The sequence below is a fragment of the Pelophylax lessonae genome (assembly GCF_965119305.1).
Source record: "Pelophylax lessonae genome assembly, chromosome: 2".
NCBI classification, from domain to species: Eukaryota; Metazoa; Chordata; class Amphibia; order Anura; family Ranidae; genus Pelophylax; species Pelophylax lessonae.
This window is the reverse complement of record NC_138769.1, coordinates 488533097-488545990: the sequence shown is the minus strand read 5'-3', so window position 1 is coordinate 488545990 and position 12894 is coordinate 488533097. Positions and strand designations below refer to the sequence as shown.

The 12894-nt window shown below is 45.0% G+C and overlaps 1 protein-coding gene across 7 annotated transcripts in view; it reads right to left on the bottom strand.

The window, feature by feature from the left end:
- The window catches only part of DOCK9 (dedicator of cytokinesis 9), a 490995-nt gene that overhangs the window by 53769 nt on the left and 424332 nt on the right, over positions 1-12894 (bottom strand). The gene's annotated exons all lie outside the window — the stretch shown is intronic.

Below are 12894 nucleotides of genomic sequence, written 5' to 3'. Positions count from 1 at the left end.
TACAATTGAAAGCTTAAGTGATAGTAAAGTCAGAAGGTTTTTTATTTTAATCCATTCTATGCATTAAGATAAAAAGCCTTCTGTGTGCAGCAGCCCCCCTCGGCTCTTCTAATACTTACCAGAGCCCATCTCTATCTAGCGATGTTGCAGGAGTGTCTCGGCTGCCCGAGACTCTCCCTCCTGATTAGGTGAGACCGCAGCGTGGCACCATTGGCTCCTGCTGCTGTCATTTAAATTCAGGGAGCCGATCAGGAGAGAGAGGGAGCGGGCAATGCTGCAGCTCTGTGTCTGAATGGACACACTGAGCTGCGGCTTGGCTCAGGTGCCCCCATAGCAAGCTGCTTGCTGTGAGGGCACTAAACAGGAGGCAGGAGCGCCAAACAGTGACCCGAGAAGAGGAGGATCTGGGCTGCTTTGTGCAAAACCACTACACAAGTATAACATGTTTATTATTTTTAACAAAACAAAAAAAAAACTAGACTTTACATTCACTTTAGTTTTGACCTCATACTATATGGTTTTTGCTAACTCTAAAGGAAAATTGTACAAGAGAACTGAATATGTATGGCCAGTCTTATGCTGGCCATACACTTGCTGAAAGATCTTTCGAAAAACTGTCATTTGGTCCGATTGTTTTCGTTTTTAGTCCAGTTAATGGGCACAAAAAGAAAATAATTTTTAAGTTTTCAGAGCCAAAAGATCTAAGGAACAGTTTTGAAAATCTGTGCCGGCTAAACGATAAACTGAAAGGTTAATGTGTTTCTCGGTCAACCTGTTTGCACTAGGCATATGTAACAAACTGAACGAAAAACTGATTCATCTATGTCCATTGAACGATCATTCAAAATTCGGTCATTACATGATGACATGATCATCTGCACTCACGGCCTATTTTCGTTTTTCGAGTTTGCCTGATATCTTGGCTAGTGTATGGCCAGCTTTAGTGTTTTTCTCAAGTGTATTATTTTTCTTAGAAATGTTACAATCTTTTTACAGAATTTTTTTGATAGAACTTTAAATTCAGTGATCACATGCAAGAAGGCCAATTACAAAAACTACAGTAAAGCTTGCACACATCAACTAATCAGGTTTTATCAATGGAAAAATAAAAAAGGAACGGGGGAAAAAAAAAAAAACCCTTACCTCTCTGATAAACAGTTGCTGGCAAAAAAACAATTCCAAGTGCTTTAAAAACAAACTGAAAATATACAGTGGGCATTGAAAAGAATCTTTAAAATAATCACATTTTGTTGCTTTGCAGCCTGAACTAAAGACACACACACTGTTTTTGTTTTAAACAGCTGTATTGACTAAGTGCAACTTACTTACTAACATCCAAGTGAAGGACATAACACCAACATGTCAGGGAAAAAAATCAAACAATCACTGAGTTGTAAAAAGGATCACCGCCTTGTGTCAGTATTTTGGTGAGCCACCTTCTGCTTTATTCACATCTTTTAGTCTGTTGGCATGTCTCTACAAACTTTGCACCTCTAGATTTTGCAATATTTGCCCACTCTTCTTTGCAGAAATGCTCAGGTTTAGTTAAATGATAAGCTCACCTTTCAAAACATGTTACAGGTTACACCCATATTCAAGGTGTAATATGTAATGTGTTATGAATGCATCGCTGCGACCATGGCTATGTGGGGCTCCACCCACCCAGCCGTGTCAGTCATTCACAGTCCTCTGTGAATGGAAAACTACAAAGGTCCGGCTGCCTTTGCAAGGGTCGGCTTAGTTTTCAATGAACTACCACGGCGCTGTATTGGATGGTGAGCTGTATTGGATTTCTGCCAGATATATCGTTTGACGTTGATACCAAAAAATTCAATTTTTGTCTCATCTGAGCATAACACCTTTTTCAATATGGCCTCAGAATCTTCAAGGTGCGTTTTGGCTAAGTCATGACTGCATGTGGCCTTTGAGGGGTGTTTTTTTCTTGCAACCCTCCCATTCAAGCCGAATTTGTGATATTGTTGTCACATGCACACAATGACCACTTTTTGTGATAAATTCCTGCAACTGCTTCAGAGTTGCTGTAGGCCTTTTGGTAGCCTCTCTGACAAGTTTCATCGAGTTTGGAGCGACATCCTGATCCAAGGAGGGTCTTTCTTATACAAAATACCTTCCACTTCTTAATAGACTTTACTGTGCCTTTGAAATTTATTTACAGCCATCTCCTTACTTGCACCTGTCCACAACTTTATTCTAGAGATATTTTGACAGTGCCTTTCCACTGAAATGCTCCAGGAAAGCTATTCTAATGCCGGGCTAATCAAAATGACCACAGCTGATCACAGTTGAAAGTCAAATGGCTTTGTGTGCCATTGAAAAGGTACACTTGATTGAGTTTACAAGTCATTTTTAGGAGGGGGTGATCTTTTTTTCACACTCAGTAATTCAGGTTTTTTAATTATTTTTTTTTCTCCCGACATGTTGGTGTTATACTTTTTACTTTGATGGTAGAAGTTGCACTGAGAAAATACAGCTGGATAAAATGGTCTGTCAAATGGTCTGTCATTTCAGGCTGCAAAGCAACAAAAATCGGATTTTTGTAAGATCTTACCGTAAAATCCTTTTCTCTTAGCTCATTGACAGACGTAGTCCTCTTTGATTCACATCAATTGGGTTATGTCGTCTCCGCAGGAGTAGGACTAGGCAGAAAGATAAAACGTTCTGGCTCCACCCTAGGGGCAGTCCCAAAGGGTATATCCTCCCTCTCTCTGCTACAGGAAATCAGTTCTGTTGTAAAGCAGTAACAGAGAATTTAACCCAACCCAACTCAATGATAGAGGGGCGGGTACTACGTCTGTCAATGAGCTAAGAGAAAAGGATTTTACGGTAAGATCTTACAAAAATCCGATTTTCTCTGTCGCTCATTGACAGACGTAGTCCTCTTTGATTCACATCAATTGGGACATCCAGAAGCAGTGCCACAAATGAGGGGTGGGATTGACAGAAATCAAAATCCAATCTAGAAGGCCCAACCGGTGCCAACTAGAAGTTTTAAAGGCTCATTATAAACAAAGAATGAGACTCAAATAAAAATTTCCAACGGAAAAAACCCTCGAGGTAGACCACTGGTCTCCTCAAATTGCAGCCTGCAAAACCTTGCGGCCAAACGAGGCATCCGACGATGCCATTACATCAACTTTATAATGTTTTGTAAAGGTATGCACCGACGACCAGGTAGCCGCCTTGCACACCTGGACCACTGACGCCTGATGGCGAAAGGCCCATGACGCACTAAGTGCCCGAGTGGAGTGCGCCTTAACAGGGAACGGGGGCTCCCGACCCTTAATAGAATAAGCCTGCACCACCGTCTGCCTGATCCATTTGGAAATAGTCGCGGCAGATGCAGGCAACCCCTTTTTGGGTCCATCCGGGACCACAAAAAGTGAATCCGTCTTGCGAAACGAGTCTGTCGTTTTCAAGTATACCCTGATCGCCCGGACCACATCCAAGGAGTGTAACGCAAACTCCCGAGGATGACTGGGCTTAGGACACAGGGAAGGTAATACAATTTCTTCATTCAGATGAAATTCTGAAAACCACTTTTGGTAGGAAGGATGGATTCGGACGAAGAACCACCTTATCTCTATGAACCACCAGATATGGGGAACTACAAGATAATGCAGCCAGTTCTGACACCCTGCGTGCAGAAGTGATAGCCACCAAGAAGGCCACCTTCTGGGACAACGTAGGTAGAGGAATCTCCCTAATATCTTCAAAGGGAGGTTTCTGAAGAACCGACAATACTAAATTAAGATCCCAGGGTGGTAACGGCGCGCGCACTGGCGGAGCCAGATGTCGCACCCCCCGGATGAAATTCCGCACCAAGGAATGAGTAGCCAAAGGCTTCTGAAAGAAGATAGCTAATGCTGAGACCTGACCCTTGATAGTGCTCAAGGCCAGTTTCTGCTCAACCCCTTGTTGCAGAAAAGCTAATATTCGACTAACTGAATAAGATCGTGGGTGGAACCCCAGGGGTTCACACCATGCAATGTAGGACTACCATGTGCGATGATAAATCTTTCTGGAAGTCGCTTTCCTTGCTTTAACTAGAGTAGGAATAACTGAAGCTGACAAACCCTTGTCCTTCAGCACCTGGGTCTCAATAGCCAGGCCGTTAAAGCCAGCGATCGTAAAGCAGGATGGAAGATCGGTCCCTGAGACAGTAGGTCCTCCCTGAGAGGAAGTCTCCACGGGACGTCCGCCACCAGTCTGACCAAGTCGGCGTACCAAGCTCGGCGAGGCCAGTCCGGAGCTACCAGGATTACTGGAATTCCTTCCTCCTCTAACCTGCGAAGAAGTCTTGGCAGTAACCCGAGAGGAGGGAAGGCATACATTAGCTGGTATTGCCCCCACGGGGCGACCAGCGCGTCTGCGGTCTCTGCTAGAGGATCGCGGGAGCGAGACACAAATCTCTGTACTTTTCTGTTGAATCGTGATGCCAACAGATCCACATCCGGGGTGCCCCAACGTAGGCACAACTGGTGGAAAACTTCTGGATGGAGGGACCATTCCCCCTGATCCAGAGTCTGACGGCTGAGATAATCTGCCTGCCAATTCTCCACCCCCGGAATGAACACCGCAGAGATAGCTGGAACAAACCGTTCCGCCCAGCGAAGAATGCAAGCCACTTCCTTGGCCGCCCGGACACTCTTGGTGCCCCCCTGGTGATTGACATAAGCCACAGCTGTGGCGTTGTCCGACTGGATCCGAACCGGGCTGCCCTGGAGCTGCTCGGTCCAGTGAATCAGACAAAGTCTGATCGCTCTCAGTTCCAATACATTTATTGGTAACCTGGATTCTTCCGGGGACTAAAGTCCCTGAACTGATAACTGACCAAGAATTCCTCCCCATCCGGATAGGCTGGCATCCGTGGTCACTATCGTCCAATATATTGGCAGAAATGACTTTCCCTGGCTGAGCATCGGAGACCGAAGCCACCAGACCAGAGACTCTCTGGTCTGTTTGCTCAATCGGATCCGATAGTCCAGGGATTCCGGATTCCGATTCCATCTGAGAAGAATCTCTTGCTGAAGAATTCGGGTATGGGACTGGGCAAATGGGACTGCTTCGAAGGAAGCCACCATCAACCCCAGAACCCTCATGCAAGTCCGAAGGGAAGACCAGCTGTTGGATAGTAACAACTGGACTGCTGATTGAATCTTCCGGAGTTTCCCTACCGGAAGGAAAACTCTTGTCCTGAATGTGTCTAGAATTAGACCCAGATATTCGAGCCTCTGGGTGGGAACCAGAAATGACTTCTGCTGGTTCACCAGCCACCCGAATTCCTGTAAAGAAATGATAGTAATTTCTATGTTTTGTAGCAGGGTCTGTGGAGACTCTGCATGAAGCAGGAGATCGTCTAGGTAACCTAGAATCGATCTGCCTCTTTGGCGCAGTAGTGCCAACATTGGGGCCAACACCTTCGTGAAGACCCGAGGAGCCGTGGCAAGACCGAAAGGTAACGCCACAAACTGATAGTGGTTCTCTTCTACGGAAAAACGTAGAAACCGCTGATGTCCTGCGTAAATGGGAATGTGAAGATAGGCGTCCTTGATGTCTATGGACGCTAGGACATCCCCTGAATGCAGGAAGGCTGCTACTGTGCAAATGGATTCCATTTTGAATTTTCTTATGTTGACAAAGGAATTGAGTGCCCTTAAGTCCAGAATTGGACGCACTTTGCCCTCTTTCCTGGGTATTGTAAATAGGTTTGAATAAAACCCTTGAAAACGTTCTGTCCAAGGAACGTGGACTACCACTCCTTGTTGTAGTAAATCCGTGACTGCTCTCCGCAGATCTTCTAAACGATCCAGGGATAGTCGGATATTGGAAGGGAAGAATCGCGCCGGTGGGAGAGATCGAAACTCGATCTTGTACCCTGACCTTATGACTTCGCAAACCCACTTGTCCGGGATTCTGGAGAGCCATGGATCCGGGAACTGGCGAAGACGTCCCCCCACCCCAGTTATGGGTGGGGGCGCACCTTCAGGGTTTAGTAGACTTATCTTCAGGTCTGGAAGGGGCGGGCTTTTGCTTGCCCGACCAACGTCCCCTGAAGCCTCCTGAAGGAGCTTTGGAGGACTTAATTTTTTCACCCGCGGGACGAAAAAAATTTTTGTGAGCAGAAAAAGAAGGCCCTCGTCTTTGACGAGGTCCTTTACCCTTAGCATTTTGCGGTAAAAAGGTGCTCTTTCCTCCCGTGAGATCCTTAATGATCTCATCTAAGTTGGCTCCAAATAAACGCTCTCCTGAAAAGGGGATATTAGCCAATGCTTTTTTGGAACCTTGGTCGGCTAACCAACCTTTTAGCCACAGTGTACGTCTGAGAACCACTGCTGAAACTGATGCTCGCGCCAATAATGGAGTGGCGTCTAACGCCGCATCACACACAAACTGTAACCCCTGTATCATTTGTTCCAACAAATCTGATACCGCCTGAGGGACCTCTTCTAAGTCCCGGCGTAACCATTTGGTCCATTCAGTTACAGTCTGTGAAACCAGCCCAATAGCAATTATTGGTCTGAAAGCTGATCCAATCAAGGAAAACATGGTGCGAGACATAGCTTCTATCTTGCGATCCACCGGATCCTTAAAAGACGGAGCGTCTTCTAATGGAATAACCGTGGCTTTATTCAATCTAGCAATTGGTGAATCCACCACAGGTGGTTCTGTCCATTTCTTAATGAGGGTTTCCTCAAACGGATAACGCCTGTTAATGCGTTTAGAAATAGCAGAAGTGCGTTTTGGCAGATTCCATTCTTCTTTGATCGGATTGCCAAAACATTTGGGCAATGGAAAAACCTTCGCCACTTTGATGCGTTTTTTAGTCCCAAAGGGGATCTCAGTCTCAGCTACTTCCGATGGAAAACCCTGTAATCTTAAGGTTTCTTGAACAGATACAATTAGCGCGTTTACCAACGATTCCTCTCGGGCTATGGCTGATGCCGAAACATCCTCCTCACTGTCTGAAGAGACAGTACCCGAGACACCAATCCCAGATGAGGTACCTGCAACTGCAGAAATAGGCTCAGATTCTGAATCCGAAGTTTCAGATAACATGGGGTTAGGCGGGGGTCGCTTCCTTGCGCCCTGTCCCTGACAAGCCACTTCCACCCGGGACACAAAGGTCTCCATAATAGCGGACAATGATTCAATCGTAAGCGGGGTGCTGGAGGATCCTGCAGACACCTCGAGGGGATCCGGTGGAGATACACGAGTGGCAGGGTCCATGTTAACCCAGGACACTTTGCCAGAAAAAAACTTTTTTTTTTTATATGTATCCCCCTAGCGCAATAGCGCCCCTCAGTGTACCTGCTTCTTGACCCCCACAGAGAGAGAGGGACCCTCAAGGCTCACCACCCGATGCAGAGAAGTTTCCTAACAACTGCAGTCAGCGTTTGTTTCTTACAGACTGGGAAGAACTGTGTTCGTTTTCCCGGGTAGAAGGAAGTGGCTCCGCTCCCTGTGTACGCCTTCCGGCGTTCCCAGCTCTCCTCGAGGTTAGCTGGGCTCTTCAAACATGGCCGCCCCCATACGGGAGACAATAGACTCCAAAAAAATGGCGGCCGGCGTGACCTGCGGACATTCGTGTACCTGGTCTACAGCAAAATGGCGGCGGATTGCCGGAGTATCGTCTTCCCAGCACATCCACCTGCATACCACGCTAATGGCGGTTTATCGCTCTGCAGGAGGTCCACTACAGTTAAGGTAGGATTGTACCTCCTATGTCTGCTGTAATACTGCAGTCTGCTGGGTAGAGTGTTAGCTCCCAAACCAAGTCCGCTTGCCCACCAAACACATGCTGTATTTACAAGGGGGACTTTTAGTGTCAGAAAGATACTGACCATGTATGGAGGGGCCCATATTCCAAAATGCCTCATAACGAGGAAAAGGAAACATTTACTCACCATACCGAACCGACAGGCACCCTCTCTTCACAATACCCTCTCCACCGGGGTGGGGGGTTGTTGACCACTCCGGACGCCTCGACTCTCTGGTTCCTGGCGTCCAAGCGAGACTTTTAACTCGCAAGGTCAGTCCCTCCAATGGGACTCTGTCGCGGCCGACCCAGCGCGGAGCTCTGGTCTGCACGCGCTCGTAGGCAGAACCGGGGTGACCACTGGATCTCAACATCCAGCCCGTCGCCCGGCCCCGCATACTTACTTGAATGTGTCGCGGCCGACCAAGCGCGATGCAATGGTCTGCGCGAGCTCGTAGGCCGGCTGGGGTGACCACAAGTGTCGCCCAGATTCGGCGTAATTTGCTTGAAGATCTCACAGGAAAAAACACTGGAGAAACTACCTAAAAATATTTTTTCTAAAAAAAAAAATCTTGCCAGGACCAGAGATCCCAGCAAGGAACTTAGGTCCTTACTCCTGACTAGACAGAAAAAAACTGATTTCCTGTAGCAGAGAGAGGGAGGATATACCCTCTGGGACTGCCCCTAGGGTGGAGCCAGAACGTTTTTTCTTTCTGCCTAGTCCTACTCCTGCGGAGACAACATAACCCAATTGATGTGAATCAAAGAGGACTACGTCTGTCAATGAGCGACAGAGAAATGTGATTTTAAAAGGGGGGTGATTATTTTCTATATCCACTGTATATACCAGAAATATTTTATCTACAATATACCTTTGTGATCTAATACTACAAATACACCACAAAATACAAATGAATAAATCTACATAGATTAGCCATAAAAAATTACAGCAAACATAGCGCAATACTTCCAATCTTGAAAAATGTGACTGTGGTGTAATACTACAATTTTTTTTTTTTTTAACAGAAGCGAAAACTTTTTTGATAAAGTTAAACAGTTCCAGAGCAGTAGACCTGTAAAACAGGCAATGAGATTCTCAAGGCATGTTCATATTCACCAAGCATTACTGGTATCAGATACACACGAGGTTTAATAAATAGTATTCAGCTATAGATGACTAGCACTTCCCCCACCCATAATTATTCTGCCAAATATCAGATTCTATTTGACACAGACCAGGTTTATAAAGCCATGCTGCCCAAAGTTTTTTTAAATTTTAAAAAGGATATTCCCTATGCTAATAAATATAATGCTCCAGTATACTACGTATGCACTTCACAACTGTGAGAGGTACCCTTGATTTACAGTGATGTAGAATAAGTTTGAGGGCTTGAATCAATGCTCTAGAAATATCTCCTTTCAATGGATCATGCACCGTTAAGGTGTCGAAGATACCCAATATACATTGTTTTGGCTCTACCAGGATATTAGAATGAAAACTTGTTTAAAGTATCTACCAAACATTGTCCAATAAATATGTAGCTTGGGGCAATGCCACAGTAAGAATATTATATCACCATGATCTTTGTGGTAACTGCCACACAGCAGGTCATCTATTAACCCCACTTTAAATAGTTTGGAAGGTGTATAGTGGGACCATAAAATAAATAATTGAGAAAGTTGTGTAACAAAGAGCATTGGTGGATGGCCTGCAGGGCCATTTATCACTGGTTATCTTTCAAGAACCTACATATTTCTCTCAGTATTTTACTGCATTAGAAGGGTAATCATTGAGAAAAACTACCAAGAGCACGGTGTAGGTTATAAACAGGATATAAAACCTTTAGAGGTGTCGGTACTATGCATAACATTAAAAATCAGGCTGAGAGACACCAACCAGTTGCACGCTGAGCCCTGGGCCTATACCGCACGCTGAAGCTGCAGGTAGAAAATACAAATGCTGTGGGAGAGAGAATTTTGAGCACATTTCTGGGAAGCAGAACCTCCAGGATAATACATGGTGCAGGTGTGGGACTCCATAGGCTATTTAGTGCCATATTGCAGTTTGGCTAATTCTGTGTATGCGTTATTGTGCTATTTGGGACTGCGAGAGGTGAAGCCTGACCCCTGTTGGAGCTGGTTAGCTTTATTTCAAGTATTTTGTAAAAGCACGTATGTTGGAAAAAGCTTATTAGATTTGCTTAACAGGGACTCCAACCCTCAGGAAATGTTTTGGGCCTTTGTGAAGTATAGTAGAATTCTAGTAGTGGAATAAGATTTTGGTGTGCCAGAGTCACAGGTTTGGGGTAGACTTCTAGCCACATGTAGGCGAGCGGCTAAGCAGTACAACCATGGATTAGGTAAAGCCACTCCCCTTAATCATCCTTGGGGCATTGCAGATGCTCTAACCTAGTCTGGGAAGTCAGGTATGCCATAATAAGGTTCATAAAATGGAACGGACAATCCTGAAAATCTTGTTGCGTGTTATGTAGAAAATATAAAAGTTGGGGCATAAGCATAATTTTGACCAAGTTAGTTTTACTTCTAAATTAACCAAAGTTGTTCCAGATTTTACCTTCACTCTGAAAGCGGGCGAGTATGGGAGTTATGTTTAAGTGGCAGAAGTCAGTGAGAGACTGAGTACTTTGAATCCTCACATATTTAAAGGAGGTTGTAAGTGGAGTGAGACAAGATTGGGCCACTGGCTGCCTTGAGTAAATTCTAAATTGAGAAATGGGTAACATGACTTCCTATAAGGAAGAGGTGGTGTCCCCAGTGTAAACCATGATTTTTCTCATGTAACTCTATACTGGAAATTTTTGAGTTGGACCTGATCAGTGTAGCCAGGGGCTCAATATCAAGGGCAAATAAAAGCGGGGACAATGGGTACCACTGTCTAGCACCCCTTCAGAGCTTAAAATGGGGAAGAGATCTGTCTAGCTTCTCTAATGACTGCCTTCAGACAGTGGTACAGAAGCTTGACCCAGGTGATAATCCCTTCAACAAAACCAAATTTGGTTAGAAACGGCTTAAAGATATGGCCATTTAATGCTGTCACAGGCTTTGGTGGCATTTAGGGAAAGTAAGGCTCTCTGTCCCAAATTATCTGCTGGGGTTTGCAAATTTATAAACAACCTGTGAAGATTAAAGTGGTTCTAAAAGATCATTTTTTCTTTTTGTTTTTAACTTTAATGCACTTTGCTGCCGTCAAATCATAGCCGGTGAGAATGGAGCAGGGGGCATGGTTCGGAAGCGAGCATTCACGTGTGCCCCTATAGCAAGCAGAGCCAAAAGCGCCGGCAGGGGACCCGAGAAGAGGAGGATCGGGGTAGCTCTGTGCAAAACCATTGCACAGAGCAGATAAAAAAAATAAAGGAAAGCAAACATTTACAATCACTTTAACACCTCCAAAAGATTCTACTACCTTCATTACCCTTCTGCAATTCAGCAGTGTGCTACTTTAAAATAGAATTCTCCAACATTTGGACCATCTCCTACAGTTGATTCAGCTGTGGAATTGGGGCACCACCAGTGGAGAGCTTGCTCAGGAATGGCAGCATGCAGATGTGAGTGCATCTGCACGAAAAAGTGAGGCAAAGACTTTTGGAGGATAGCCTGGTGTCAAGAAGGGCAGCAAAGAAACGACTTCTCTCCAGGAAAAACATCAGGGACAGACTGATGTTCTGCAAAAGGTACAGGGATTGGATTGCTGAGGACTGGGGTAAAGTCATTTTCCAACCTGCCAACCATCCAAGAACAGTTTGGTTGAAGAACAATGCCTTTTCCAGCATAATGGAGCATCTTGCCTCCAAAAAGGCAAAAGTGATAACGAAGTGGCTTGAGGATCAAAACATCGAAAATTTTGGGTCCATGGCCAGGAAACTCCACAGACCTTAATCCCATTGTGAACTTGTCAATCCTCAAGAGTCGGGTGAACAAAAAAAAACGCCCACAAATTCTGGCACATTGAGTATGCAAGAATGGGCTGCTATCAGCCAGGATGTGGCCCATAAGTTGATTGACAGCATGCCAAGGCTAATTGCAGAGGAAAAAAAAGGGTCAACACTGCAAGTTTTGACTCTTTGCATAAATTTAATGTAATTGTCAATAAATGCCTTTGACACTTATGTAATGCTTGTAATTATACTTCTTGATTGGAAAGTCTCTCTTTTTTTTTTTTTTTTTTAAAACACAACCTGTTATACTTGCCTCCTCTGTGCAGTTGGTTTTGCACAGAGCAACCCGGATCCTCTTCTCGGGTCCCTCTTTGCTGCTCCTAGCCCCTCACTCCTGTGTGCCCCAACAGCAAGCAACTAGCTATGGGGGCACCCGAGCTGAGCTGTAGCTCTGTGTGTCCATTCAGACACAGAGCTGCGGTTCGGCCCCCACCCTCTCTCTCCTGGTTGGCTGATTGATGTTAATTGACAGCCGCAGGAGCCAATGGTGCCGCAGCTGTGTCTTTCCCATTTAAAAAGGTAGAGTCCCGGACGGCCGAGTGACTCAAGGACATCACTTGACAGATAGGGCTCCGATAAGTATTAGAGGGTGCTGGGGAAGCTGTTGCACATAGAAGGCTTTTTATCCTAATGCATTAAGATAAAAAAAACCTTCTGCCGTTACAACTCATTTAAGTATACCATAGTAACATCTGACAAAAATATATTGTGTGTCATTCTCAAAACTTTTGGCCATGGCTGTATATCAGCTCTCCATTTATAGCCTCCACTTACTAAAATCCAGTATATACCATGTAGTGTCTCAGATACTTTTGCCATTCATGGAAATCAGGTAGACCACCTTCAAATGTAGGAGGCTTTTAAAACATAACCCAAAGGTATTTTTAAAAGTCCATAAAAAGACTACTGAATACCATGAGCAACAAGTGGGCCTACTGCATATTGACAACCCATCGGATGCAACTTCCTCAGCAGCGGAGAGAAATTTTTTTTTTAGTAAACAGGCATTCTATGTTGATGACACAACATACGGGCTGGCAGCCACCATTTTCGGACTCCAGGACTGCTGCATCTTCTTTACCCTTACAGGTCATCATTAGAGCAGAACTGTGAAGCTACCAGCCAGAAAGGATCACAAGGAGTTCAAGGAGTGATTGGTAC